The sequence below is a fragment of the Biomphalaria glabrata genome, unplaced genomic scaffold (assembly GCF_947242115.1).
Source record: "Biomphalaria glabrata unplaced genomic scaffold, xgBioGlab47.1 scaffold_20, whole genome shotgun sequence".
Classification (NCBI taxonomy): domain Eukaryota; kingdom Metazoa; phylum Mollusca; class Gastropoda; family Planorbidae; genus Biomphalaria; species Biomphalaria glabrata.
Genome location: NW_026602928.1, coordinates 21177 through 26911, shown reverse-complemented (window position 1 = coordinate 26911; position 5735 = coordinate 21177).

The window sequence follows — 5735 nt, the reverse complement described above, 5'->3', positions numbered from 1 at the left end:
AGTGAGATTCATAACAAACGAATATTCACATTTGACTAGAGTAACACCTTTAGTAAAATCACTAAATTTAGAAAGCCTTCAGGACAGAAGGCTCAAAAGTAAAGTAGCAATCATACATAAAACACTGAACCATAATCTTCAAATACAAAAACAAAATTTAATAAAATACTCTGAAAGACACAAAGATAAAGGCACATTCCTCGTCCCATATGCTAGGACAAATTTGTACAAATACTCCTTCTTCCCTAGTGCTATTAGAGCATGGAATGGGTTGCCTGAGCTAGCCAGGAAAACCAGTGACTTGGCAGAATTTAAGTCATTGGTTAATATGCATGACTAAATGCATGACGCGTAGGACGTAATCATCTTCTTTTTTGAAGTAACGTCTGTATTATATAAGATAAGATAAGATATATACACCAGTCCAGGAAGCAAGGTCCAACCTTCCTGGACCGGGAGCAAAACCTTACTGACTTGACTTGACTGAACTCAAAGTCAACTTTATTCATTCTACTTCCTGTTTTCTACATCAGGAATCCCACGTGTCTTTTAAACTCTTAACATGACGTGAACTTTAGATCATGCAATGTCAACTAAGACTGTGACAATTAGACAAGACGAAACATGTTTACTTAAGTCATCCTTAACACGAAAGCCGAAAAGAGGAGCGCAAAAACATGCTGTCAACGTTTAATTATGGTGTCACACCGATTCAAGAGGAAAGTGTAACGGACTTAGGTTAGTTATTTGAGGGGCTATTTAAATGCCCCAATTGTATATTGTCAAGAGAGGGGTGTGTAAAAAGTGAAATTGTGTGTGTGTGTTTGTTTATTTTATTAGTTGAGTTGTAGATTGTTTTTAGCACGGGGTTTTTCAAGGGGGGGGGGGGGAGGGGACAATAAGGTTTCCTGTGGTCCGTCTAGTCAGAAAGCTGACCTTGTCTGAGTAGGGTGTTGGTGATTGTTTTTCGGTTATTATGCCTAGAGTAAGGAGATGTTATATTATTATTCTTGCTATGTGTGCGTACTGAATATTTGGGGTAATGCTATGATGTGTCATGATACCCTTATGTAATATATTATATTATATATTATATTGTTTGCAGTAAATAAATACTAATTTTCTACTCCTTCGTTGAGTGTACTTTATAATACTTGCACGCTTGTAGAGAACTACAGTTTGGGCATAAATTAGCTCTCAAAGAACTAACCTAAGTCCGTTACAGAAAGTAGCTGTGGAGAAAGCTTGCAGCCCTATGTGTCGAATAGCGCGCGAGCGCTTATGTCAATGTGTTTCTCAACATTTTGCATTAATAAAATGTTACTTTCGCCACTCAACTGATCAGATAATTTGTTAAGGGGGAGCGCCTTAATCTCACTCAGACTTGTCTGGGGGGATCCCCGGGTGCCAAACGTTTTTCTACATTTCTGAGCTTCATAATCTCTTTCCCGTGGCGTGTACAACGTAATATTTTTCTCATAATAGGAAAATTACTAGTCAAATCAAACTGAATTCAGAAAGTTTAGTACATGCTGATTCTAAAATGTGAGAAACATTCGAGGTAGAAATTTGTATTTTTAAAAGTTTTTTTTTTTGGGAAAGTGCATTTTCTCGACTTGGGTGTCACCCCCTGATGGGTGCCACCCGGTGCGGCTTTGCACCCCACGCCTCTCCCCATAGTGACTAGATTTAAACATGAAATGCGTAGGACGTATTTATCTTCTCTTTTGAAGTTATGTCTGTAATCTATATATATTTAAGCTTTAAATGCATGTGAAAATATTAGAGTTAGTAAGGAAGATAATGTGAAGTAGATTGTAAACTAAAAGAAAATGTTTTTGTAAAATAAAATATTGTATTGTCTTCATCACCTGAACACAATATCATAATAAAGAATAAACAAGATGTGCTTTAATAGGTTTGTTAATTGACCTCAAAACAAATTTAAATAATAAACAGGTGTAGATTCGACTGATGAGATATCGGTGGACTAATTTAATTGGCTGTCAAGTAAAAAGTTGTTTAATTACTGTTATGATTGGCTTATTCTACGACTTTAAATTATTAGGCTACCAACGCAGTTTGCACAGCACTCAGAGAAAATTATTATAGTTCGCCAACAGCTATAGAGCACAACGACCGACCGCTTAAAAATCCCGAAATTAAAAAATCCCAGTCTTCACCAAGACTCGAACCCAGGACCCCAGGTTTTGAAGTCAAGCACTTAACTACTCAACCATAGCGCCACCGGATATGTTACTTACGTGTAATTATTTCATTGATTGCTTACTAGTCCATCTGACAGACACATCATACACACCCAGTCTTACATAAAGTAACTAATCTTTTACAGACCAGTGTAACAAACCGTGTTAGTTATTATAATAGTAGGGCTAAATTCATAGTTGCACGAGATTGTAAGATCCTGGTCAACAGGTCCAGGTGAATGTGTGTAAGGACAGATGAGAGAGCGAGTTGGTGACTGGGGCACAAATGAGAGAGAGAGTGCATATACTTTCAGAGGGTTAGTTTAGACTATAGTTTGGGTTTGAGTAAGTCGAGAGCTTATTAGTAGGAAAGTCTTATCGTAGATAGTCCTTGTTGGTGAGCGTTGTATTTTCTTTTGCGTTTATCTGCGTACTGGACGTACTACTTAATACGTAAATACGTAGAATAGTTAATAAAGTGTTTCATTAACTATAAAGTTCTGAGATGTGTCTATTTAAAGAGTAGCCTATGTTCATAGGGCCGGATTTAGGACAGGACATGGTGGAGCTACTGCCCCAGTGAATCCACAAGAAAGGGGCCTCCACAAGATTTTAAGTCTCAAAATTTTGACGTTTCAGCCACTTTTATGTTTGTTGTTTTTTGTTTCGAAAATTTTTTCCGACAAAACTTTAAATTTTACGATTGACAAGAAAGAAGTGTATGCTTGTATCATGCTTACAACTTAGAAATGCAGTTTCGAATCTCTACGGCAGTGCGTCAAACCAGGACCTTACCCTCCACAAACTCAAAGATAAATTAAATGTACCTTCTTTGTTTAACTTAAAAAATACAATAAAAATTTCGTTTAAGAGTCTATAAAGTATAAAGTAGAATAAATTTACAAGTAGGCCTACTTTGTTTCTTTCTTCCAAAACATGGCATATAGTTTTATTATTAATAAGTGGATTTTTTAATTTATGATTTTGAAAAAGTGTACGGGGCTCTACAAAATTTCTACCCCGAGGGCATCCACATAGTTAAATTTAGCCCTGTATGTTCATGTTACACTTTTACAAGTTAAGATGTTTCTGTCGTCAAGAAGCTAACTAAGGCTTAGAGTCGCTTTCCAGTTACCCAGCCCCCTAGACAATGAGGTTTACAGCCAGGGCAACTCTTGAGAAAGGCCAGCGGTTCTCAACCTTTTTAGTGCTGCAACCCCCTAATAAGATTCTCCACTAAGCATCGAACCCCAACCATAATTTTTTATTCGTTCACGGACCAAGTTCAATCGCAATTCGCTAATGTTATAAAATCCTAATAGTAATGTCTATATTTGATATTAAACTGTTACTCAGCCCTGAGTTGTCAAGTTCTTTGAATTGGTTGTGTCGTGTGGTACAGTTTGCAGAGAATCTGGGTAGTGAGAAACGTTACAATATATATATATCTTTGCCAGTGCTACAAAGACAAGCAGCTTAATGACTTATAAGTAGATTAGCAAAGTATAAAAGATATAATGAGAAACAAGGTAGTCTAAGACCAAGCTTAATTTAATGATCTAGATATAGTCTTTTTTTTTTCAAGACTTTGCAGCTACCTTCGTGTACAAATAAAATGACATTGTGCAAAATTTTGAATGCCTGAGTCTTTAGAAAATGTGAATATGTTTATCTTCATGCATAGTGAAAACGAGATTGAATGAATTCTTGTGAATACAATGACATTGTGCTTATTTTTGTGTGAAATTAACAAATCTTTGGTCACGAAGTAACATTTTGTTTACACTACAGATGATTATATTGTGATTCGCCTCCTGTAACCATATTTTCTTCATAGAGAATGTATGTTTAACTCTTATAAAATAATTGATTTAATAGAGAAAACTTTTTCAAAGTATTATTATAAAAATTAAAGTGAGTTTACTACTTAACAGTACTTTGTAGTTGGGCTTCTAAGATTGTAATTGATTAACTTTTAAGGCCCTTTTTTCATTGCTCTTTTTATGGTCACTAATAGAAGTTGCTGTAAACTGGTATGCTCCTCCTGACATCCTCCAAAACTTAGTCAGTCATCATTGACACTTAAACATAACAATTCTCAATCTTATCATTGACACAAAGTCATTACCATTCTCAATCTAATCATTGACACTATGACATTACCATTCTCAATCTAATCATTGACACTAAGACATTACCATTCTCAATCTAATCATTGACACTAAGGCATTACCATTCTCAATCTAATCATTGACACTAAAAAATTACCTTCTTAATCTAAAAATTGACATAACATTCTCAATGTAATCATTGACACTATGACATTACCATTCTCAAAGTAATCATTGACACTAAGACCTTCCATTCTTAATCTAATCATTGACACTAAGTCTTTACCATTCTCAATCTAATCATTGACACTAAGTCATTACCATTCTCAATCTAATCAATGAGGTTAAGATGTTTCCATTCTCAATCTAATCATTGACACTAAGACATTACCATTCTCAATCTAATCATTGACAATAAGACATTACCATTCTCAATCTAATCATTGACAATAAGACATTACCATTCTCAATCTAATCATTGACATAACATTCTCAATGTAATCAATGACACTAAGACATTACCATTCTCAATGTAATCATTGACACTAAGACATTACCATTCTCAATGTAATCATCGACACTAAGACATTACCATTCTCAATCTAATCATTGACACTAAGACATTACCATTCTCAATCTAATCATTGACACTAAGTCATTACCATTCCCAATCTAATTGACACTAAGACCTTCCATTCTTAATCTAATCATTGACACTATGACATTACCATTCTCAATCTAATCATTGACACTAAGTCATTACCATTCTCAATTTAATCAATGAGGTTAAATGTTTCCATTCTCAATCTAATCATTGACACTAAGACATTACCATTCTCAATCTAATCATTGACAATAAGACATTACCATTCTCAATCTAATCATTGACATAACATTCTCAATGTAATCAATGACACTAAGACATTACCATTCTCAATGTAATCATTGACACTAAGACATTACCATTCTCAATGTAATCATCAACACTAAGACATTACCATTCTCAATCTAATCATTGACACTAAGACATTACCATTCTCAATCTAATCATTGACACTAAGTCATTACCATTCCCAATCTAATTGACACTAAGACCTTCCATTCTTAATCTAATCATTGACACTAAGTCATTACCATTCTCAATCTAATCATTGACACTAAGTCATTACCATTCTCAATTTAATCAATGAGGTTAAATGTTTCCATTCTCAATCTAATCATTGACACTAAGACATTACCATTCTCAATCTAATCATTGACAATAAGACATTACCATTCTCAATCTAATCATTGACATAACATTCTCAATGTAATCAATGACACTAAGACATTACCATTCTCAATGTAATCATTGACACTAAGACATTACCATTCTCAATGTAATCATCGACACTAAGACATTACCATTCTCAATCTA